General features: G+C 41.1%; 1 protein-coding gene across 2 annotated transcripts in view; it reads right to left on the reverse strand.

Annotated features, from left to right (window-relative positions):
- cstpp1 (centriolar satellite-associated tubulin polyglutamylase complex regulator 1) overlaps positions 1–26,891 on the reverse strand; it is a 327,290-nt gene that overhangs the window by 200,273 nt on the left and 100,126 nt on the right. The window lies entirely within an intron of this gene.

Below are 26,891 nucleotides of genomic sequence, written 5' to 3' on the forward strand. Positions count from 1 at the left end.
TGACACACCTGTTTTTTTTCCCACAAAGAAAACACTATATACAGGGGAAAGGGCAGCAAAGCCAAACCCCAAACCCCACCGTTCAACCAGTTTTCAGGGAGATGAGGGCAAACCTCAAATCCCACTTCCATTCATCACATAGATAACAGTAATAAACACAGACAAGACAGTGCAATCAAATCAGAAACAGTGGATAGAACACAGGCCCAATATAGCTATAAAAAAAGACACGTGACACCTGTCCACACCACATTCTGATCAGACTGTCTTTGGCTAGCCTTCTTGTCTGGCTGCCCTGCATGCTGACCAACCCTCCCCTGCTTTCCTCCAGGCTGGTTATCGACCACCCAGCTTCCAGTCACCCGCATACTGACTGGATTATCCTGGGCAGCTTTCCTACAAGATGGATGGTGGCCTTCCGGTCTCTGGACACCGTGCGTAGTGACTGACCCTCCCCAGTCCACTTTCCTCCGAGACAGCCATCAGCCACCGGCTACACTCCTGTTTTTTTTTTAGATTCCCTACAGTGCGGACACAGACCCTTCGGCCCAACCAGTCCACAGTAACCCGCCGAAAAGTAACCCACCCAGACGCATTTCCCCTCTAACTAATGCACCTAACACTATGGGAAATTTAGAATGGCCAATTCATCTAACCTGCACATCTTTGGATTGTGGGAAGAAACTGGAGCACCAGGAGGAAACTCCACACAGACAGTCACCCGAGGTTGGAATCGAACCTGGAACCCTCGTGCTGTGAGGTAGCAGTGCTAACCACTGAGCCACCGTCCTGCCCCCTACACTCCTGTTTTTCTTTTTTTTGTGGATGCTGGAATACACGTTAATTTTATATCTGGGATAAATAAATATTTGTTAGGTAAAGGTATAGATCAGTATGAGCCAAATGCAGATATATGGAAGCAGGCTTCAGATCAGCCATGAACTCACTGAATGGTGGAACAGGCTCAAGGGGCTGAACAGCCTACTCTTGTTCCTATGTTCCTATTGTAATACATGGAACCTGAAATAACTCAACAAAGTCACCCTTTCTTTACATGTGGACAGTCCTTGACACCGACCCAGCTCCCTCACAGCCAGCTCTCAGATTGAACAGAACCCTCTGACACTCCTGTTTATTTTCTTCTTTTTTTAGTGTTTTTTTCCCCCCAGCACTCATGTTGTGTGTGTGCAGGTGTGAGACACAGTGAAAGACACAAGGTGCACAAATCTTTATTCAGTTTCCACCACCAGGAAAAAAGGAAACACCCGAGTGGCCAGTGACAAGCAGTGCCCTTCACATCAAAAGGCAATGCTGCGTGATCAAACAGTGAAGGGGAGGGTACACTCCTGTTTATATCTGTCAGCCAGGGCTCCATGATTGGACCAAGCTAACAGCCCCAACCACAAAACTCATATTCTATGTGGTCCACCTGGCTGACCTTGTTACCATCATGGATCTTCCACATCCACCTAAGCAGGAAGATGGAACGTCAGTTTAACACCAAATCAAAAAGGCAGCACTACCAACATTGCAGCAATCCATCAGTAAAGCTCTGGAACATCAGCTGAGACATTTGAGCTCAAATGCAGCAGTGGGACATGAACCCGAAACCTTGTGAGTTAAGACTGCTTCCAACTGAGCCATAGCCTACAGTCAGGGGGCCAAAAACTTGATAAATGAATTTCCAATTGTTAGAACAACAATAACATTTCAGAATATGTTTCTGCTTTTATTTTGTCACACCAATTACAATTATTGTTTAAATACATTGCAGCATTCAGCAGGCATAAAGAAAATCTCAGGATTCAGGACTAAACTGCTTTATTTGTTCAATCCATAATCCATTTTGTTCACCTGTGCGAGCTCTGCCATTTTCAGATAGTAATTTAATTCTTTCCTTCCTCTATCTTGTCTAATGAACCTGCTTTCTGCTGTTTACTTGCCAAGATAGCAAATGCCAATGCACTTTTAAATCAAGATTCCACACAACTGCCTGCAGCAACTTAATCGCAGTGTATGATACTAGAATAAAAAATGTTTCCTGCCAGCTCGTCCCATGTTATAAGAAAATGCTTTTAAAAGTAAAGCAAGATGATATGGATATAAGAATGCATGCATTGAGCAGCTGAATTATATTTTTCAGTCTGAAGCAGATGTCTGGTATTTGGGAGCAAGGATCCTTAAAGAACTGGGTGCGGCTGAATAACAAAGTTTACAGGTGGATAGAGAATGAAAAAAGTATTTCACAATGATGATCATTAATCAGCGTTCAAAACTATTTACACAATTCAGGTGATGGAGATACAACTACATAAAAACACTATTTTTCACATTCCATTTTTGCATTCTCATCTTTTAAATTAAAAATTACCTTTCAATCACTTGGTGTCTGAGATCACTGTAAAAGGGCCTGAAATGATTAACAGTTGGATGCCATATACAATATACTGCAGTGGACCAGAAAAACGATTGCAGCTTCTATCAGTATCTCCCAGCAAATTTGAACACAATTTAGACAGTAGGAAAGGCTGAATATCTGTGTGGTTCTCATTTACACCACTCAGTGATAATTATGGAACAGGATATCACTTGCCCATGTTGATTAATGAAAGTGCTGCTGCAAATGACTTGGTTGGCTCGGGCTCAGCAGGTGGGGGAGGCAATTTTTATTCGACAGGAGGATACACAAGAAAGTGGCGTTGGAAGGAGGCAGAAGTAAAATTAAAAGTAAGGTCACTTTCATTTCAGAGGACTATCGGGCTATTCTCTCATTAGCGAGAAAGACAACTGGTGGTGAGTTTCGCCTGAGGGTCTCAATACCTCAAGCTAGCAGCAATGCTTCGTGGCAACTTCAGCCTGTGTGGGAATTGAACATACACTGTAGTGGTCACTCTGCATCACAAACCAGCCAAATAACCTAACCAACCCTCATTATAAGTAAAATAAAGATTTTGAAGGAGTTTAAATGTCGGGAGATTTTAGGAGGAGGCTATTTGACTCCATGCATCCACACTGGTGAACAAAGATCTAATTGCACTAATCCCATTACAGCAACCCAAGTGAATATCTAAATTCTGCTTAAATGTACAAGGGTTTCTAACTCAAACACCCTTTCAGACAGTGAGTTCCTGCAGTCTCCAAGTGAAAATATTTCTCCTTGACTCTCTCCTTAGGCCCTACTTTCACCTCAAGTCTATGTCCCCTGGTTATTGGCTCTTATACTCATAGAACAGATGCCTTCCTATCCACCCTATAATCTTATACGCCTCTACCAGGTCCCCTTGCAACTTCCCTGTTCGAAGGAAGGCTATTCCATCTTTCCTCATATCTCATAACCTCTAGCCCAGGGTACACTCTGGTAAATCTTCTCTGCACCTTTTCTCGTACAATATATCCTTCCTATAATGTAGACCATAAGAGCAGAAATTAGGCCATTCAGCCCATCAAATCTGTTCCACCATTTGATTTGACTGATAGGTTTATCAACCCCAATTTCCTGTAACCTTTGATCCCCTTGGTCATCAAGAACTTATCTATCTCTGTCTTAAGTATACTCAATGACCTGGCTTCCACATCCTTCTGTGACATGAATTCCACAAATTCATAACTCTCTGGCTAAAGAAGTTTTTCTTTATTTCTGTTCTAAACAGTCTTCCCTTTATTCTAAGGTTGTGCCCTCAGTCCTCGTCTCTCCTGCCAATGAAAACACCTCCCCAACATCCACTCTGTCCAGGTCGTTCAGTACTCTGTAAGTTTCAATCAGATCTCCCCTCATCCTTCTAAACGCCACTGCGTATAGTCCCAGAGTCCTCAAACGTTCCTCATATGGTAAGCCTTTCACTCCTGGGATTGCGAACCTCCTCTGGACTTGCTCCAGGGCCAATACATCCTTCCTGAGGTATCAGGTCCAAAATTGCTCACAATACTCTAAATATAGTCTGACCAGAGCCTTATAAAACCTCAGAAGCACATCTCTGCTTTTATATTCCAGTCCTGTCGAGATGAATGACAACACTATATTTGCCTTCCTAAATTACTGACTCAACCTGCAGGTTTACCTTAAGAGAATCCTGGACTAAGATTTCAAAGTCCTTTTGTACTCCAGATTTCTGAATGTTCTCCCCATTTAGAAAATAGTCCATATCTCTATTCTTCCTACCAAAGTGCATGCCCTCACACTTTTCCACATTGTATTTCATCTGCTACTTCTTTGCCTTCTCTCCTAATCTTTCTGCAGCTTTTTTAGCCACATTATCTACCTGCCGTGCTAACTTTGGGGGTCTCTCAATACGAACACCAAGTTCTCTAGTCTTCAGTATTTTCTAGGGTCCTACCATTTATAATGTAATTCCTCACCTTGTTAGTCTCCTCCAAATACATTACTTCACAATTTTCTGGGTTCAATTCAATTTTCTATTGCCCTGCCCAGCTGACTAGTTCCTGTGAATCTTCCCATGGCTTAGAGCTATCTTCCTCCCTGTTTATCACCCCACCATTTTCATGTCATCCACAAAGTTCTTGATTATACTCCCAATGTTTAAGTCAAAATCATTAATGTATACTACAAACAGCAAGGGAGCCCAGCACTGAGCCCTGAGGAACCTCACTGGAAACAGACTTCCAGTAACAGAAACATCACTCTACCATCGCCCTCTCCTTTCCTGCCTCTCAGCCTATTTTGGATCCAATGTGCCACTGCCTTGGATTTCATGGGTTTTTACTTGACCACCCAGCCATGCGGGTCCTTATCAAAAACCTTACTACAGTCTATATAGACCACATCAAATGCATTACACTCATCAACACTCCTGGTGACAATGAAGTACATGTGGGGGGGAGGAAAGTGGCAGGGAGGTTAAAGAATAAGGATAGCTCTTCCCTTCAGCGAAATACTGCAGAAATCTGAACTAAAACAGAACTGGTAAATGGCGACAAAAACGGAAGTTGCTGGAAAAGCTCAGCAGGTCTGCTGGCATCTGTGAAGAGAAAGCAGAGTTAAGGTTTCAGGTCTGGTGACCCATCCTAGAACTGATAAATGGTAATGAGCAAAGGATGTGGAGCAGATGTGCTATTAACACACACAATATGATTGGCTCTTAACTGCCCTCGAGATAATTAGGGATAGGCAAGAAATGCTGACCTAGCAAGCATCACCCACGTTCCATGAAGGAATTAAAAAGAAATTAAACGAAAAGGGAAAACCAAAAGAGGGAACAGTGTGTAACTGCTGACTACAGTGTGGAGTCCAGATGCTGCAAATTGCCGAATTGAAAGCTGAGGCCCTGCTCGCTTATTGTGCCATCATCATTCCTTTTGATCCCAGATGACTAACCTTTTTGGCATCTAATCTCTCCTGACTTCCACCCTATCACAGACCTTTCTTTTGTCCTTGTTCCATCCACATCTTGCTGAATCTACTGCATCTTCAGAGAGTGGTGGATACATGGAATGCTCTGTCCCAGAGGTAGTGGAGGCCAATTCTCTGGATACTTTCAAAAAAGAGATGGATAGAGCTCTTAAAGACAGTAGAATCAAGGGTTATGGGGATAAGGCAGGTACAGGATACTGACTATGGATGATCAGTCGTAATCATAATGAATGGCGGTGCTGGCTCGAAGGGCCGAATGACCTACTCCTGCTCCAATTGGCTATTGTCTATCTCTAATTTGTCCCAGTTCCGATGGAATGCCAGACAAATATTAACTATTTCTCTCTCTGCACAGTTGCAGCCTGACCCACTGAGTTTTCTTCCCAATACTTTCTGTATACATTTCTTTTTTCCGGTAGATCCATTCGTCTTCTAATTTCCCAAAGTGTGTTTGATACACATGTGGTCTTGTTTAATCTTAAGTACTGTGATAGTGTCATAGGAGATGTAGGTCATTTAGCCTGTTCGGCCATTCTCGATGATGACTGATCACTGAACTCATAACTCTACTCCACCGCTATCCCCATATCCCTTAATATCATTTTGCAGCTAGAAACCTATTGATCTCTGTCTTGATTATACTCAGTGACTGAGCTTCTACAATCTGCCTGTGTGAATAATTCCAAAGAACTGGCTTTTGAGTACCTTCTCATCTCAAGCCTTCCCCTGTTATTTTGTTATTCATTCATGGGATGTGGGCTAGGTCAGCATTCCTTGTCCGTCCCTAATTATCTACGTGGCAGTTAAGGGTCAACCACATTCTGGAGTCACATGAAGACCAGACCAGGTAAGGATGGAAGATTTCCTTCACTAAAGGGTGTTAAGGGTCTTTATGGCAATCAACATAACTGTTCCAGAATTCACCACTACAAATTTCACCATTTGCCATGGTGTGATTCAAACCCATATCTCTAGAACATTAGCCTGGGGCTCTGGATCACTCGTTCAGTGATAATTCCATCACCGTTCTTCGTGAGATTGTGTTCCCTTGTCCGAAAAACAACTGATCATTACCATGGTTTCCTTTCACTCTGCCAACATTATATCCATGCTGCCATTATCCTTTTTCAATAGCCTTTAACTTTACTGACATTCCTGTTAGGTGACACTTTATCAAACCCCTTTGGAAATCCATGTGCATACCACATTAATCACATTGCCCTCATCAATTCTCTATGCCCTCACCAAAAAGTTCAACTAATTAATGACAATTTGTCCTGAGCAAATATATATTAGGTTTCTCGGATTAATTTATCTTTATTCCACATGCCCAGGATTATTGTTTCAAGAGTATTTTCACCATCAACACTAAACTGATTGTGTGCATTGTTGGATTATTATTACACCTTTTTCTGAACAAAGGATTAATGTCTGCAATTCTCCAGTTCTCATGTATCAAAGGAGAATTGAAATATCGTGACCAGTGCCTGCAGAACCTTCAACTTCCTTTTGTTCGGTATCCTCAGACAAGTCTCACTTGGTCCTCAGGACGCATCAGGCTAAATTTTCATTCATCATCTGAACCATAGAACACAGAATATAGAACATTACAGCGCAGTACAGGTCCTTGAGCCCTCAATGTTCCACCGATCTCTGAAGCCCATCTAACCTACACTATTCCATTCTCACCCATATGCCTATCCAATGACCATTTCAATACCCTTAAAGTTGGCAAGTCTACTACTGTTGCAGGCAGTGCATCCCACGCCCCTGGACCAGACCTGTAAAGCAAGTTAACTCATACATTGACCATTATTATGTAAATTTATCCATTGAAGAAAATATGCTAAAAATGTAAGAACGCTATGTCAGCTTCTGCTCTCCTGATGACTTCGGTTCCCAGCCCCACATCAGCACCTACATCTTGTCTAAAATGCCTTGGTTATTAATCCGATAATAAGGCAGGGTGAATGGGTGTCCAACAACGTTCCTTCTCCATTGCTCAGTTTCACAGCAACTCAACATTTCTTTTGCACAAGGTTTCACAAGGTTACTGTGAGTTAATGACAGCATAAAATGCTTGAAATGTCTGTCACCACGGATATCACCCTCCAATGTGTGGGAGGCCAGTGTTCCCTCATGACCTCATCTCTTTGCTTTGTGCCTGTCCCTGTTTTGGTGTTGCATTAAATGTTGACACCTTCCCCTCCATTGTGAATTGTGATCCAATGTCTATACCAATCTGAAAATAAACCAATCCACTGATCCTGTATGTGAGCCAAATCAGCCTCATCCTCCATAAGAGATTAAAGAGTGTGTGTATATATAAACTGGAATCCAATGGATTAACTACGTGTCTCTGCATCTAATATTCTTTGATTTAAATCAAACCCATGAACATGAGCTGAACACCTCAAAATTTATTACAGTGGAGTAAATTCAAGCAGGACCGTGCTCAGAGTTACTGAGTGGACCAACAACCAACTTGGTGTCATATAAGCTAACACCAAGGGTTGAATTCTCCCAGTTCATTGGTGAGGGAAGGGCAGGCAGAAGAGATGAGAATGTAGAGAAATCAAGACATTGGGAGAAAGTCCGAGACTCCTGTCAGCAATGCTGAATTACCGGAAACTTGCTGACTGGCTGCCTACTGCGCCATCAAATGAGCCATTTTAATGGCCAGATAAGGCCATTCCTGTTTCTGTGAGACTGCACCTATTTTGGTCAGGCCTGCAACTCAGTAGGCCCCTCCACTGCAATGGAGGGAGCGCCCCAGCGGCAAAGACAACCAGCTGTTCAGATCCTAATTTGCATGTCCAAGTTGACTGATTTGAGATGCTTTGCCTGAACATTTAAAAGTGGCAAACTTTCAAGTTAGTTGTCAACGAACTCACAATCTGAAGTAGAATGTTGCAAATTGAAACTGATCCCTGAGGCAAATTAACAAACAGGTGCAACAAACATCAATTTCTGCTTGTTTGGAGCAGTCGAGGGTGCTATTCCAGACACACTGAGCACAGCAGATGTATACCCTGCAACTGGCCTACACACTGACATACTATTAAAACTAAACACATGCCATCCCCAAGAACTTATATTACTCTCTTTCCTGATGAGAAAGAAAATCTCACATTTGCTTCATTTATTACTGCCCACTAACTTCCAAACAGCTCTCTTTCAACCTGGGTGGATATTTCTCTGGGAATTCACACATCTTGTTTGAAGTTGCACACAGAAACAGATAAAAGAGAGCTGCGCTATATTTGCCTTCAGGTGAAATGCTCAGTCAAGCAAATTAGGCATATATCTTTCAAGTTTATACAGGTGCAGTATCACACCTGCTGATACAGAAGAGTGTAAGCAGCAAATTTTAAACTATGTCTGCTAAATACTGTCTTTCTGCCCATTCCTTGGTTATTGCTGTATACATTTGCAAAAGGGTCAGGACTACATCCTCCAGTAAGGGTTTAGCAAGAAAAATGATGAGTTATGCTCTAGCACTAAGTTGCATCTATATAAAACATTTCTGACGTTACGTCCCAAGGTGTTTCACAAAGATAACCCAAAACATGACATGGAGGCACATGGGCAAATATAAGGACGTGACCAAATGCTTGGTCAGAGAGGTTTTAAGTAGTGTCTTAAAGGAGAAAAGCAAAATATAAAGCTTTAAAGAAGGAATTCCAGAGTTTACGGCCTGGGCAGCAGAGATTAGAGCCACTAACTGTGCAGTGCTTAAAATTGGGAATGCTCATGGGGCCAGAATTAAAGGAACACAAATGTCTTAGATAGTTATGGGGCTACAGAAGATGACTGAGACAGGGAGGATGATATTTGAGAAGAAAAATGGACACTTTAAAATCGAGATGATGCTTAAATAGGAGCTATTGTACCTCAGTGAGCACAAAAGTGATGGGTAAATGGGACTTGGTGCAAGTCAGGACAAAGACAATGGTGTTTTGGATGATCTTCAGTTCAAAGCAGTCTTTATGTAGTGCATTGTTCAGGATACTCAAGTAGAGGGTAATTAAGACATGGATGAGTGTTTCAACAGGGATTGAGCTGACGAGGTAGAGGCAGAATCTAGTGTTCATATTACAGAAGTGGAAATAGTGTTGGAAAAGGAAGATAGTTAGAAGATCAAGCAGGGGTCAGATCTGATACTAAGGATACAAAGAGCCTAGTTTAACCTTAGGCAGTTACCAGGAAGAGGACTGGAGTTGGAGGCAGGGATTGATTAGCTGATTGATTTACTGTTATCACATGTACTGAGGTACAGTGAAAAGTGTTGTTTTGTGTACTATACAGGCAGATTGCATCATACAAAGTGCATCAGAATAACAGAACAGAGTGCAGAATACAGTGTTATGCACACAGAAGGTGCAGAGAGAGAAATCTGACAATATTTGAGAGGCCCATTCAAAAGTATGATAATAGCAGAGAAGAAGCAGTTCTTCAATCTGTTTGTATAGGTGTTCAAAAGTTTATACCTTCAGCCCAACGGAAGAGGGTGAAAATGCATATAAATTAAGTGGGAGGGGTCTTTGATTATGTTGGTTGCTTTCCCAAAACAATGGGAAGTATAGATGGAATGAATGGAAGGGTAGTTTGCATGATGGACTGAGTTGTGTTCATGATTCTCTGGAGTTGCTTGCAGTCTTGGGAAAAGCAGTTGCCATACCATGCTACGATGCATCCAGATAGGATGCTTTCTAAAGTGCATCTATTAAAATTGCTATGAGGCATTATGGATATGACAAATTTTCTTAGTGGAAATGTTTTGCTGGACCAAAGAACTGAAGACAATGGCTTTAGTTTTCTCAATATTTAATTGGCAGAATTTGCTGCTCATACAGTACAGTGGTAATAGGGGACTCCATAGTGAGAGGGACTGAAAGGGGATTCTGCTGCAACAGGCAGGATTTGAGGATGGTGTGTTGCCTTCCTGATGCCAGGATTAAGGACATCGCAGACAGAGAGCAGGAAATCCTCAAGGGCGAAGGTAAAGAGCCAGACGTGCTGGTGCATGTCGGTACAAATAACGTCGGGAAGAAGAGGATGGACATTCTACAGCGGGACTTCGAAGAACTCGGAAGAAGGCTGAAAAGCAGGACATCCAGGGTGGTTATCTCCAGTTTTCTTCCAGTTCCTCGGGCTGGAGAGGACAGGAACAGAGAGATAATGGACTTGAATGTGTGGCTGGGGAACTGGTGCAGGAAGCAAGAATTTAAATTCTTGGATCACTGGGGTATGTTTAGCGGTAAGGATAAATTATACAAGAGGGACGGGTTGCACATTAATAGGTAGGAGACCAGCATTCTGGCAAGTAGGTTTGCCACTGCAACACAGCTGCGTTTAAACTAAATGGATGGGGTGGCGGGGGAGGGGGGGGGGAGGAAGAGAGGGGACAAACTGGAAGTTTAAGAAGGAAGTTAAAGGGAAAGTTAGAACAAGAGAAGTCAAGAAAGACAACAGAATCGATGGAGCAGAAAATTCAAAAAAGGATCATGCCTTAAGTTCAAGTGAAATAGTGATTGATAGGAAGGGTGAGGGGAGTAACAAATTAAAAATATTATATATGAATGCACAAAGCATTAGAAATAAGGTGGATGAGCTTGAGGCTCATTTGGAAATTGGCAGTTACAATGTTGTGGGGATAACGGAGAAGTGGCTTCAAGTGGACAGGGCCTGGGAAACGAATATTCAAGGCTATACGTGCTATCGTAAGGACAGACTGACTGACAGAGGGGGTGGAGTGGCCCTGTTGGTAAGGAATGATATTCAGTCCCTTGCGCGGGGGGGACCTAGAATCAGGGGATATAGAGTCAGTATGGATAGAGCTGAGAAATTCTAAGGGTAGAAAGGCCCTAATGGGAGTTATCTACAGGCCCCCAAACAGTAGCCTTGTTGTAGTGTGTAAGTTGAATAAGGAGCTGAAATTGGCCTGTCGCAAAGATATTACTACAGTTGTTATGGGGGATTTCAACATGCAGGTAGACTGGGAGAATCAGGATGGTACTGGACCTCAAGAAAGGGAGTTTGAGGAGTGCCTCCAAGATGGATTCTTAGAACAGCTTGTGCTGGAGCCGACCAGGGAGAAAGCAATTCCGGATCTGGTGTTGTGCAACAAACCGGATTTGATCAGGGACCTCGAAGTTAAGGAGCCATTAGGAGGTAGTGACCACAATACAATAAGCTTTAATCTGCAGTTTGAAAGGGAGAGGGTAGAATCGGAAGTGACAATGTTTCAATTGAATAAGGGGAACTATGGAGCTATGAGGGAGGAACTGGCCAAAGTTCCATGGTACAATACCCTAGCAGGGATGGCAGTGGAACAACAATGGCAGGTACTTCTGAGTATGATGCAGAAGATGCAGGATCAGTTCATTCCAAAAAGAAAGAACGATCCTAAGGGGAGGCAAGGGTGGCCGTGGCTGATGAGGGAAGTTAAGGACCATATAAAGTCAAAAGGGAAAAAGTATAACAAGCAAAGATGAATGGGAAATCAGAGGACTGGGAAGCTTTTAAAGAACAACAGAGGATAACCAAAAAGATAATACGCAAAGAAAAAATAAGGTACGAAGGTAAACTGACCAAAAACATACAGGAGGATAGTAAAAGCTTTTTTAGGTATGTGAAAAGAAAAAAAAATGGTCAAGACTAAAATTGGGCCCTTGAAGACAGAAACGGGTGAATTTATTACGGGGAACAAAGAAATGGCAGAAGAGTTGAATTGGTACTTTAGATCTGTCATCACTGGGGAAGACACAAACAATCTCCCAGACGTAATAGTGGCTGAAGGACCTGAACTGAAGGGAATTTATATTAGGCAGGAAATAGTGTTGCAGAGACTGTTAGGTCTGAAGGCTGACGAGTCCCTGGGACCTGATGGTCTGCATCCCAGGGTACTGAAGGAGGTGGCTCTAGAAATCGTGGATGCATTGGTGATCATTTTCCAATGTTCTATAAATTCAGGATCAGTTCCTGCGGATTGGAGGGTGGCTAATGTTGTCCAACTTTTTACGAAAGGAGGGAGAGAGAAAACAGAGAATTATAGACCAGTTAGTCTGACCTCAGTGGTGGGAAAAATGTTGGAGTCAATTATAAAGGACAAAATTACGACACATCTGGATAGCAGTAACAGGATAGGTCAGAGTCAGCATGGAGTTATGAAGGGGAAATCATGCTTGACTAATCTTCTGGAATTTTTTGAGGATGTAACTCTGAAGATGGACAAGGGAGATCCAGTGGATGTAGTATACCTGGACTTTCAGAAAGCCTTTGATAAAGTCCCACATAGGAGGTTAGTGAGCAAAATTAGGGCACATGGTATTGGGGGCAAAATACTGACATGGATTGAAAATTGGTTGGCTGACAGGAAACAAAGAGTAGTGATAAATGGCTCCCTTTTGGAATGGCAGGCGGTGACCAGTGGTGTGCCGCAGGAATCAGTGTTGGGACCGCAGCTTTTTACAATGTACATTAATGATATAGATGAAAGTATTAAAAGTAATATTAGCAAATTTGCTGATGACACAAAGCTGAGTGGCAGGGTGAAAATGTGAGGAGGATGTTAGGAGAATACAGGGTGACCTGGACAGGCTAGGTGAGTGGACGGATGCATGGCAGATGTAGATTAATGTGGATAAATGTGTGGTTATCCACTTTGGTGGCAAGAACAGGAAGACAGATTACTACCTAAATGGAGTCAAGTTAGGTAAAGGGGCAGTACAACTAGATCTAGGTGTTCTTGTACATCAGTCAATGAAAGCAAGCATGCAGGTACAGCAGGCAGTGAAGAAAGCTAATAGCATGCTGGCCTTCATAACAAGAGGAATTGAGTATAGAAGCAAAGAGGTCCTTCTGCAGCTGTACAGGGCCCTGGTGAGACCGCACCTGGAACAGTGTGTGCAGTTTTCGTCTCCAAATTTGAGGAAAGACATTCTGGCTTTTGAGGGAGTGCAGCGCAGGTTCACGAGGTCAATTCCCGGAATGGCGGGATTATCTTATGCTGAAAGATTGGAGTGACTGGGCTTGTATACTCTTGAGTTTAGAAGGCTGAGAGTGGATCTGATTGAGACGTATAAGATTATTAAAGGATTGGACACTCTGGAGGCAGGAAACATGTTTCCGCTGATGGGTGAGTCCCGAACAAGAGGGCACAGTTAAAAAATAAGGGGTAGGCCACTTAGAACAGAGTTGAGGAGAAACTTCTTCACCCAGAGAGTGGTGGGTGTATGGAATGCTGTGCCCCAGAAGGCTGTGGAGACCAAGTCTCTGGATATTTTCAAGAAAGAGTTGGATAGAGCTCTTAAGGATAGTGGAATCAAGGGTTATGGGGATAAGGCAGGAACAGGATACTGATTGAGGATGATCAGCCATGATCATAATGAATGGTGGTGCAGGCTCGAAGGGCAGAATGGCCTACTCCTGCACCTATTGTCGATTGTCTACAGGATATTGTTCTGAAGGTTTGGTGCATAATGTACCTTTAAGAAAGTGTGGAAGCTGGCAGTGACCTAGAGAAGCTCAAAGTGTGCTAAAAAAATTAAAAATGCAACATTTGGTTATAAAACAAATAGCTGAAGGTACACAAATAGTTGACATGGTACACAACAAATTCGAATTTGGCCAATCAATGTAAATTATGCCCCAAGATACCAAAATCCAATCGAATTTGAATTTCACTGTTTTAATGATATCAAACCAATGAGACTGTCCAATATTTTGGGGTATATAAAATTGGGTATTTTGAACAGTTAGCCACAGCAGTATAGAGCACCAACAAACACAGATGGCCTGTAGAGTATCTCTCTGAGAAATATCTTGTCTTATGAAATTTGTGAAGCAGAAGACCGAAGAAAAGACCCATGAAAGAGCAGACAAAGATACCAAGAGAACAGCAATAACTGGCTGGCTTTTGAAATTTGATTTTTTTTTTGTAAACTTAACTGGGGGGTTTTATCGGATCAGTATGTTGTTGTAGAGTGGGAGTAGACAAATTGATCAGACAAAGGAGGATTACCGTGTAGACAGTTGTTGTTTAATGTTCTTGTGTTTCTAAGTAAATTGTTAAAATGTTTCTTTGCATAGAAGGAGTTTTACAGTTCTTGGTCACTCATACTTTAACAGATTACAAGGTGAGGAGGTGAGCTTTATTGTGGGTCTGTTTCAAATTCGCAGAAGGATTTACCCCGTGACGTTACAATATCAGCCAAGAAATCCGAAAACATAGAGAAAATGAAGAGATTGAGAGAGGTGATGGTGAGGCAGAGCTGGAAGTCACCAGGCCCCATATGGAAACAAATGTTATGTTTATGGATGGTGTCGCCAAGAGGCAGATTATAGATGAGAATCAGATGTGGGCCAAGGAAAGATCCTTGGGAGGACATGAAAGACATGGTGAACTGCCATTTCAGATGGTGCCCTGGCTACAATTAGAAAGATTAGACGAGAACCTGGTGTGAGGTGCCCCATCCAGATGGGTGATGGTGGAGATAATTTAGAGAAGAACGGTGTATTTAACTATGTCAAAAGTTGCAAGCCACACCAAGAGGAGAGAAAGTTTACCTTCCTGACAGTCTCGTACGGCGTTTTGATCACTTTAACAAGAATTCTTTCTGATCTCTAACAGGGTAGAAACACGATTAGAGACATTCAAACACGGAAAGAAAATAGCACAAACTTGGGAGGTAGCAACATGCTCAAGAACTTTGGAGGTGGAAGGGAGGTTCAGTTTAGGAGACGTTTTGATTTTAAAGTTTACAGATTTGTAATGAATAAATTGCACAAAAATAAGTGAATTTCTATGTCGTGAAATACTGAGCAGACCAAACTATCATCCTAAAAACCTTCTGAACAATCAATCCCTCACCATACAGCCACTCCTGCCTTTCCCAAAACTTCACTCCAAATTCAGTGAGATACATTACCTCTTTGAGGGCCTCCACATTCCTGGTTTCATTTCCCTTTCGAGAGTGTGGTGCTGGAAAAACACAGCAGGCTAGGCAGCATCCAAGGAGCAGGAGAATCGACGTTTCGGACACAAGCCCTTCATCAGGTTTCATTTCCCAACTAATCTGTTTAATTAGAGCTTGAACTGTGCTACAAACTGAACAAATTGGGAGTTATTCTTTAGAATAACTCCGAGTTCAATTTACCTGTTTCCTTAAAAAAACTATTACTGATATAATTCCTCCCCTGACAGTCTGCAGATTCTCAATTTCCCAACCAGCACTACATTTGAATTTCTCTCAGCGTCTTGAGTACCCAAGTAGAGAAAGAGCCCTTTTCCTGCATACAGTTCAATCCAAGATTTAGTTAACATTCCTTCCAAATGTGAACAAAAGGTTTTGTGGCACAATGATATTGTCCCTTCCTCTGAGCCAGACGGCCCAGATTCAAGTGACATCTGCATTGGAGCTTTGTCATAAAACAACTCAACAGGTTGATTAATTTGTTTTCCTTACAGCCTATACTGCATTGTTAGGTGTATCATGTGCTACAAGAAGCAATCACTTTCATATTTGATTTTCTTTCTGCAGTCTTGTGTTGTCTGTATTGAAAGCTTTTCTCACTTATCCTTTCAACCAATTCAGGATTCCTTAATTTTGTAAACGTGAAAGAACTGCTGGTGCTGTAAATCAGAAACAAAAACAAAAACAGAGTTCGGAGGAAGGGTCATTCGACCCAAATTGTTACATTTGATTTCTCACGACAGATGCCGCCAGATCTGCTGTGCTTTTCCAGCGATTTCAGCTTTTGTTCAGGATTCCTTAATACCTGGCTGGTAGTTTTCCCTGCTCATGGGAATCTCCCCAAATACTCATCACCTCAAATTATCACCAACACATACAGTTAGCATCACCCTCTCAACAAAAAGGCTACGCTGTTTTTCTTCTGGTTCAACCAGCTGTCAATCTACCTCAGAAGTTTTCTTCATATTCCAGACTCTTGTGTTCCATAAATAATTGGTGGGTGGAGCAATTAATTTCCCAAAACTTCACTCTAAATTCAATGAGATACATTACCTCTTTGAGGTCCATCACATTTCTGGTTTAATTTCCCTTTCAAGAGTGTGGTGCTGGAAAAGCATAGCTATTAAAATCTAAATATTATTTCTACAGAACTTCCATTGTAATTTTCCAAAATATACCAACAAATTTGTTTAGTATTTTATTATCCTTTAGATAATAACCTTGAAATCCTTTGAGATAGTGGAAATTATTTGATTGATTTCACCTCTTTACCTACACTTGTGTGAATTCTATCCAGATATACTACATGTTTATCTTCTTAATTAATTTTATTCAAAATGTTTTTCTCTACTGAGCAGTTTTAACTTTTACTTAACCCCAAATAAATTCAGGTTCCAATTGGGAGATTGTCCAGTCTTCTTCATTACAGGTACAATAATAATTTATCTGGCATTTTTGCTAGCTCTTGCTCATTTGATATAGTGTCTCCTTTGGGTCCTTACAAATCACGTTGACATTCTCGTCCACCATTCATTTATTCTCAGCATCTTTCACCTCAAACACATATTATGCTGGCACTTTCGATGTCATTTTGTCCAAACTTGAGTCGCCATCCTTCAGTCTCTCCTCCTCGGTTTCCCACTGTCATTGTGAATGAAGGACTAAATTGCTGTCATGCCTGGGAAAAATACAGAATCAAGAACCTGATTGCATAAGAAAAATAAGTTTAAAATTTTGCCTGTCACATTAACATGTGTCTCCAGAACTGCATAAGGTGAGAGATCAGAAAGTGAGAGGCAGGGCAAAAAAAATGTTCCTTTTGACTCCCCAGGAAATTTTAAATTGCAAGTATATACACTGCATTTGCACAGCTATGGTTCTCTACAAAGGTCTAATAATGCTGAATGTTTGGAAAACATTTTTAAATAAAATCTCTAGTCTTTAGGTCCAGAACACTAACCACATAAATCAAATTTTTTAACTTAAAATCTACATAAATTTCCTCAAAAGATTCCTTTATTCTCTACATTTGCTTTATTGATATTTAATTTTGAGTTTTGCAAAAAACTGGACTTAGTGAAGGCAATTTTAAAATGCTCAAAGTGATGTGATAACTCAAAGCAGCTAATATCAGGAATAACTGGATACATTACAACTGAAGCAAGAGAGGAGCAGATAAGGAAAAATTACAGTTTTAATTTCATATGCTTTATTGAGATTTCAACATTACAATAAAGGCAGCTTCGTCGGGGAAATTCCAATAACTGTTTTACAGCTCTTAACAGGTATACTCGTTATAGCAGTTATAATAGTTATAGTGGTTATATTCATAGTTAATTTGTTACTTATCTAATATACTTGAATTTGATTATCCTCACCTATATGTCACTGGTTTCTCTTACTAATGAATCAAACTGAAATCAAACGCTATTTGAAAGAGACACTACCCACATAGTTTTGAAAGGTCACTATTGAACATCAATGCATTACTCTGGTTCACAGCCTTCATACTATTGTACACCTTTCTGCATTCCAAATACTTTTCAAGTAAATATTTCATCATCTCTGAAGCCATATGAGGGTATGCAGCTGGTGTCTTGGTAGCACACACACCACAGTACAAGGAACATCATGACAAAATATGCAAAACATAACAAGATTCCTAAGCCTGTGCTGGCATTGAGTGAAACGATAACATCATTCAGTGTAGTTTATTTTTAATGGAATGTACAAATATACAACTCTTCACAGTGATACAATATCTTGATGTACAGTGAAATGACTAGAAATCCCTAACAGAATACCTTTGCTTAGCTCACTTTTAAAAGAAAATCTATAAATATTATGCTGTTGTCTGCCATCTGACAATTTGCGAGAATGTTCATCGCCCTTCACAATATTAGATACAACACAACATGTCAAATGCTCAGGACCTATTCATTTGAGAGAACTGGGCTTAGCACAAACATCATCTCAAGTGAGTTCCAATTTTGGTTTTCTTACAAACCCAATTTCATTCCAACCAGACCAACTACTTCGAACAGCCCCATTTGAAAATACTTACTTTTCTGATTTGCTTTAACTACTAGAAATTAATAGCCCCATCAGGAAGTCTATTCTGGAAATTAATTTGTGTAATTGGCCAATATTTTCAAATGGCGTTGCAGCTGAAGGCCTTTATGCTTGACACTATTAAGACAAAGAAGAATGACGATCGCTTCTCTGAAGAATGCAAGAAAAGTACACAATTCTTTCATTGGGAGAGATAATGAACCTATAAAAACACCCAGAAATCTGCAGCATATTGTTATGAAATAATGAGCCTCATTGTTGCAAATTGAACTCTATTCCTTCAATTTTCTTACAAAGAATAAAGCAGAGAATCATTTAACAAAAACAATCCTCAGACTAATAACAGTGTCTGTAGATTCTCTGTATACTTGGTTTCTTCGCAACAATGATTTTTTGTATAATCAGGCATGACCAAACAGCATGTTATTATAGCTTTATTGTGTGCTGGTGAGAAGATGATCATTCCAAGCATACACCTCGACTGGAATAATGATAATTATAGGCATCTAGCTGACAACCAGTGCTTTCGACTGTTTATTTGGTTGCTGACAACATGGACTGAAAGGTAATATTTCTACAGATTTGGCTCTCAAGAAGCCATATCTAGATTATTTCATCAAAATATGAAGATCTGCCACATGCTCCGATCCTGCTCCAATTTCTTGTGTGAACACCCTTCCCATGGGGCCACATGGCAGAATCAGAGGGAAGATTCGTGCTTGTACACCGACTAAGTGAGAGTTAGATTGGGAGAGAAAGAAAGAGCGAGAAATGGAAAGAGAGAAGAGGAGACAGATAAAAAGCTCAGAGAGAGAGAGAGCGAGGGGGGGGAGAAAGATACCAAAATTCAAATGTGTTATTATTATCACATTACTATCATTGGAGTTTGCTGTGTGCAGAATTGGTTGCAGGGTGTACAACATTACAGCAATGAATACACTTCACACGATAATTCAGTAACTATGAAGTATCATAGGATGTCATGAGATTGTGAAAGCTGCCATATCTATGTACATCTTTCATCTTAGATTATTGTTCAAAATTTTAAAATAGTTTACATTCTTACTTTATGAAGAGTGGCAGACAAATGGGGTAACCAGCTGTGAGATCTATAAACATTTACCTGGATGATTTATAAACATCTTCTCATCAATCACTTCATAGATGTTATTACTACTGGAGCTGCTGAGACTTAAATTCAGGCTTCCTGGTCCAGAGGTAGGGACACGATTTTACTACAACAGCCCCTCCTGGATAATTATTGTGTTCAGATTTTATACATTTTTAAAATTTTGCATGGTTAAATAACTTGAATTTAACCAATTGGATTTTCAACACATACAGAAATCTGGTACTGTGCTGAGTTTGTACGTTTTGACCTGCCCATAGCAGGGAAGCCCAGCAGTGGCTGGTGAAACAGAAATGTAAGCAGCACATTCACTTTTGTTTATTCTTGAATGGTCTGTGGGCATCACTTGTAAGGTCAGCATTTGTTGCTCATCTCTAACTGTCCTTGACTGATGTAGCTGTTATATGTAATTGTGAAGAGATAAGGATGGCAGATTTCCTTCCTCAAAAGACATGAGTGACCCAGATGGGTTTTAATAACAATTACCACCATTACTGAGGCTAGCCTTGAATTTCAAATTTCTTAACAGCGTAGCGGAATTTGAATCCATTTCTCCAGACCATTGGCCTGGGCCTCTGAATTATTACTCCAATTGCAATATCACTACGGCACCATCTCCCCACTTGCTGATTGGGTTTTAACCCAGCCACTGTATTTTCATCAAGGCACCTTAACTAGTTAGAACAGGCAGGCTTGGCAATGACCTGCATTTGTCTTTTTCTGGAATATTTATCATTTTTTTTTAAGTGAGGATGAGACTTTGTCAAACTGTTTTTAACAGTGCCAGAAGTTACAGCATTAGGGCTCAGCAGTAATAGTCTGCTTCTCCACCACATTCTGCACCTTTCGATGTTTCTGGACTTATTCAGGATATAAAAGATAAGGGGCATGGTAATTTCATCTACACCTTAATCTATACCTCAAGCCAAACCTCCTCTCTCGCTGTCTTCCAAACTCTTCTCAGTATACTGACACACCTTGCAGATGCACCCATCCCTTCCACATCTCCATGTGAACATTCATCACAAATGTGCACCTTCATTTTAATGTGATATTGCTCAGTGATCCTCCAAGCACATTGTCCATCTATTCTCTCAACATCATACATTTCTGGCAGCAATAGATTGGATCTTTTCTCATTATGATCACAAAATAGCAAGAAGAGACAGGCAACAGCAGTGGAGAAAGTCGACAGCAAAGAGTCCTCAGAGGAGGACACTGACTCACGAGAAGTTGTTGTGGCATGGTAGTCCTCACCTCAGGACCAGCAGCTTTGGGTTCAAGTCCCACTCCAGGTCTTGTTGGCTATGGAAAGAGTACTCATAATGTGATTCAGGGTACTGATAATTAAACCAGGATTTCTTCCACACCTCCACCTTGCACTCTAGAAGTGCACTTAAAGATATGCTCAAATAATAGAAGATTCCACAAGCTGCAGATCGTACACAAGTTAAAGGCAAACAGTTTTTGCCAGCTTCCAAATGGACCAAAACTTTCAACCAGCTGGCAAACTAATATTTGATTTGATTTGCTGTCACATGCACTGAGATGCAGTGAAAAGTATTGTTTTGTGTGCTACCCCGGGTAAAACATACTTACATAAATACTTCAGGGTAATAGAACATAATGCAGAATAACATTTCAAAGTCCCCTTCATTGAATGCATTATCATCACCAAATTAAATGGAATATTTGATGGCTTGAAACTAATGACTTAACAAGTAAAATACTAGTGTTTTAAATAAGCTTTTTATTGCTTTTTTTTTAGAACATAGAACATAGAACAATACAGCACAGAACAGGCCCTTCGGCCCACGATGTTGTGCCAAACTTCTATCCTAGATTAAGCATCCATCCATGTACCTATCCAAATGCCGCTTAAAGGTCGCCAATGAATCTGACTCCACCACTCCCACGGGCAGCGCATTCCATGCCCCCACCACTCTCTGGGTAAAGAACCCACCCCTGACATCTCCCCTATACCTTCCACCCTTCACCTTAAATTTATGTCCCCTTGTAACACTCTGTTGTACCCGGGGAAAAAGTTTCTGACTGTCTACTCTATCTATTCCTCTGATCATCTTATAAACCTCTATCAAGTCACCCCTCATCCTTCGCCGTTCCAACGAGAAAAGGCCGAGAACTCTCAACCTATCCTCGTACAACCTACTCTCCATTCCAGGCAACATCCTGGTAAATCTTCTCTGCACCCTCTCCAAAGCTTCCACATCTTTCCTAAAGTGAGGCGACCAGAACTGCACACAGTACTCCAAATGTGGCCTAACCAAAGTCCTGTACAGCTGCAACATCACCTCACGACTCTTGAATTCAATCCCTCTGCTAATGAACGATAATACTCCATAGGCCTTCTTACAAACTCTATCCACCTGAGTGGCAACCTTCAAAGATCTATGTACATAGACCCCAAGATCCCTCTGTTCCTCCACCTGACCAAGAACCCTACCATTAACCCTGTATTCCGCATTCTTATTTGTCCTTCCAAAATGGACAACCTCACACTTGGCAGGGTTGAACTCCATCTGCCACTCCTCAGCCCAGCTCTGCATCATATCTAAGTCCCTCTGCAGCCGATAACAGCCCTCCTCACTGTCCACAACTCCACCTATCTTTGTATCATCTGCAAATTTACTGACCCACCCTTCGACTCCCTCATCTAAGTCATTAATAAAAATTACAAACAGCAGAGGACCCAGAACTGATCCCTGCGGAACTCCACTTGTAACTGGACTCCATGCTGAATATTTACCATCTACCACCACTCTCTGACTTCGACCGGTTAGCGAGTTTTCTATCCAATTGGCCAAATTTCCCTCTATCCCATGCCTCCTGACTTTCCGCATAAGCCTACCATGGGGAACCTTATCAAATGCCTTACTAAAATCCATGTACACTACATCCACTGCTCTACCCTCATCCACATGCTTGGTCACCTCCTCGAAGAATTCAATAAGACTTGTAAGGCAAGACCTACCCTTCACAAATCCGTGCTGGCTGTCCCTAATCAAGCAGTGTCTTTCCAGATACTCGTAAATCCTATCCCTCAGTACCCTTTCCATTACTTTGCCTACCACAGAAGTAAGACTAACTGGCCTGTAATTCCCGGGGTTATCCCTATTCCCTTTTTTGAACGGGGCACAACATTTGCTACTCTCCAGTCCCCTGGTACCACCCTAGTTGCCAGTGAAGACGAGAAGATCATTGCCAACGGTACTGCAATTTCCTCTCTTGCTTCCCACATAATCCTAGGATATATCCCGTCAGGCCCGGGGGACTTGTCTATCCTCAAGTTGTTCAAAATGTCCATCACATCTTCCTTTTAACCCAACTTTTCTTAACAAAAGTTCACTGACAAAAGGTTAGAAAAGCTGGACACATTCTCTGAAATGAATTGCGATGGTGTAAAGAATAAACTTTGACACCACTTTTTAACACTGTGTCTTCGATCAGCTATGCTATCTTGGCAACTCCCTCCATATTATTATTGTTATTGCTCTCTCCGAAGCAGCCTTCAGCCTTTTTACTGAAAAAATAAGTCAGCACCATCAGATGCACAGCACACACAATTAAACAGTCGATTACATTCAAGGCTAACATTCAAAGAACCCTAGAGATAAAACACAACAACTGAAATAGCTCTTTCAAACATCAGGATCACAAAAATAATTGCTTTAGATAGTCCCTTCTATCCGTAGATATGCCTACATTATCAGTATGAAAATAGTTTTTCTCATTTCTGGCTCAACCCCCTTCCTGTCTGTGAAGCACCACCTACGTTTCTGCCGCATCTTACTCAAACACTATTTCCTCAATCTTATGCTGGTTAAAATTGTTTCTGCTCCACAATTGCACTGTCAGCTCTTTCAGGGAACAAAATATTAGCAGGTTTTTCATCCTCATAAGTCTCCCTCAAACACTTCTTTCTCCAAATAGGTTACTGCACGAGTTGAATAAGCTGCTGTCTGAGAACTACCTTCTTGTGCATTTCTCGTGCAAAATTCAATACTTTAGCTGTCACACTATTCACAACAACAACACTGCACTGACCAGTGACATTCCCCATAACTACAACTCGGGCTTACTGGCATACCTTATTCTTTTCTGTCTCCCTGCCATCTTTGAAATCATTATCCATTTAATTTTCTGCCAACAGCTTTCTTCTCCAGTTTGTTTTTCTGAGTGTATTCTCTGCTACCTTACATGCATGTGACAGGTTGAGAGGTAACATTGCATCAAATGGCATCTCCTCTTTCACCTGCACTTTATGTGTAACTTAAGTCCATCCAACCATTGAGGTCCTATAAATGTGAAAACATGGACTACAACTGAGGAGAATGGCACACAAGATTGACTGGGCAAGTGTATTTTCTCACCTGTCCTTTTATGGGTTCAGAGATAATATACTGATAATCTCTACATTTTCTGATAGATTCAAAAAAATTATTATTCTGGTCCTTGGCTTCTTATTAGGATCTAGAAAGAGACCAGGATTTGTTAAATCAGCATCTTGGCAGTAGAATCAGCAAGCTATCACCGAGCAAGCAATTGTAGCTCCCAGGAGATATGATGTGATCAGTAGAGCTGCTGCATTATCACTTTACCTTGTTCACCAGGGAGCAAGGAAAACAAATAGTAATGGGCAGGGAATAATGGAAGTTAGAATTCACAAAGGACTGTGTAATTACTAACACCAAGTGAGAAGGCCATCACAGCCTAAAGGTTTTTTGGAGATACCCCAGATGTGGATGTTCGCACCAATTCTGAAGACGACGACTTCATATGCAATTTTCATTGCAATTTGTAATACAGATCATACATTAGATATTGCAAAATAAAGCTTCCACTAATAATATTCTCTCATACCAAGCAAAGTTATTGGTCAAATATTATGATGTAAAACACTAAAGACCAAAGAAGGTGTCTTCACTTTCCTGTTTATCTTGAAGATTCAGTGTTTCACCTCCCTGAATGCTGATTAAAACAGTGAACACAGTCAGAATAAAGATTCATGTTTTATCTTACTTTAAAATACCTATTTAAGATAAAGTTTAGTTTGCTCTGGCATACTCTGAGGAAATGGTTTCAGTCAGTGAAACAAAGCATATCGCATATCTCTAGCATGGAATGAATTCCTCTCCTGAGACACACGCTAAACTCAGAGTGGCTAAAAGCTAATTGCAATGATCTGCAGCAAACTGTATTCAATCCTACCAGCTAGATCTGTGAGAAGAGGTACAGACATCCTTTGAAAATGAAAATCTAAGAGGTACGTATGATGAATAAAGAGAGCAATATGTCCTTCAGTCAAGGACACTGTGCCCCTCAAATCCCTTGATGACATCATCACAGACAAAGTCAAATAGATACAATGCTGATTAGAATACTTTAATTTTGTGAAACTATTGTTTGAAGCCATATTAAATGTATCCTGCAGGCTTCAGACAGTCAAGGAGCACCTATAAATGAGCTTGAAAAAGCAGTCGCTACTTTAGTTTCAGGAAAGGCAGAAAGAAAAGATGAAATTTTAACTGAAACCCTGAAACCCAAAGAGCTGGTTATGCCTAAATGTCTGCACAATGTCTCGCCAACTGGAGGGTAAGACAAGTTACATAAGGCATGCAGGATGACAACATTATTTGATTATAAAAAAAGTCAAGGAAACTGGAGAGGTTGCAATGGTTGGAGAATTTCTTTCCTCAGCATCACTGGCAAGGCATTCACATGGATCATTCTTCATTGATTGAAGGACCTGGTAACACAATCTTACATACAAGTAGATCACTGCAGCACTAACTACTGCATTAAATGTATAGCTTAGCTAGTGAAAATAAGAACATAAAAAGTAAGAGCAGGAGTAGGCCATCTGGTCCATTCAGTCTGCTCCGCCATTCAATCCTACCAGCTAGATCTGTGAGAAGAGGTACAGACATCCTTTGAAAATGAAAATCTGATCTTTTCGTGGGCTAGGTTCCACTTACTTACCTACTCATCATAACTCTTAATACCATTACAATTCAAAAATCTATCTACTTCTGTCTTAAAACCATTCAACGAGGTAACCTCAACTGCTTCACTGGGTGTGGAATTCCACAGATTCACAACAATGTGAAGAAGCTCTTACTCAACTCAGTCCTAAATCTGCACCCCCTTATTTTAAGCCTACACTCCCTAGTTCCAATTTCATTCGCCAGTAGAAACAATCTCACTGCTTCTATCTTATCTATTCCCTTCATAATTTTGTGTGCTTCTATGAGATCACCCCCTCACAATTCTTCTAAATTCTAAAGAGTATATTCAATCTCTCCTCATAAGCCAACCATCTCAACTCTGGAATCAACCTAGTGAACCTCCTCTGCAGCCCCTGCAGTGCCAGGACATCCTTTCCCAAGTAAGCAGACCAAACCGTACACAGTACTCCAGGTGTGGACTCACCAGCATCCAATACAACTCCAGCGAAATACTTACTATATCTGCAAAATGAGTATTTCAATTAAATCAAAAATAATATAAGGCTATTCTAAGAACTGGCAGAGCAGTGTAGGTGTCTGGACTGCAGATTGCGGGTGTTTCTGAATGGTAAGATTATCCTGGACAAATAACACTGCAGGAGATTCTTCCATCTCAACTCTCTCTAGTTCTAAGTCATTGAACTAGAAGATAAATTGAGGAAATGCCCCAACACATAAAGGGCAGAGTTCCTAAATAGTTTTATCAGCCTATAGTCACACTCCAGAGAAAAACACACATTCAGGAAAGGGTGGATATAACTGACATGGAACCAGGCAGCATGGACTTAGGAAGGGATGAGAAGGATGTCCTGAAAACTCTGGTCCTGTCCAATAGACACAACGTACTCACTACCTGTGAGGACAAGGAGAGAGACAGGCTTCAGGGAGGACAGCCACAATGTAGACTATGGCATCCTTATTCGCCTACATCTCTTGAGAATAGAGTCTTTTATATATGTTTCCTGTTACCATGACAGAATGCAAGTGAAATGCTTAAACTGCAACAACTGTTTTCCTTCATCCACAAGTTACAGGAAATCAGCATTCAACAACAAATGTTCCCTTAGTGACGGCATTTTCACCAATGAGCTGAAACCTAAACTAACAGAGACAAATGATTCCTGAGCTTTGAGCTATGACAGCTGCAGGTCAGCTCAGTTCCTTCTTTACTGGTGCATCCACTTTTATGAGATTCAGAGTTTGGAAAAATGACAGGCACACATGCTTTCGATCAGCCCTGGAGTGGTGCACGTGGAATACCATGCTGGTCAGGGCACCAGGGTGGGGGGGGGGGGGGGGTGGGGGCACGCTGGAAGCAT

Source organism: Chiloscyllium punctatum, chromosome 22 (assembly GCF_047496795.1).
Source record: "Chiloscyllium punctatum isolate Juve2018m chromosome 22, sChiPun1.3, whole genome shotgun sequence".
NCBI lineage: Eukaryota > Metazoa > Chordata > Chondrichthyes > Orectolobiformes > Hemiscylliidae > Chiloscyllium > Chiloscyllium punctatum.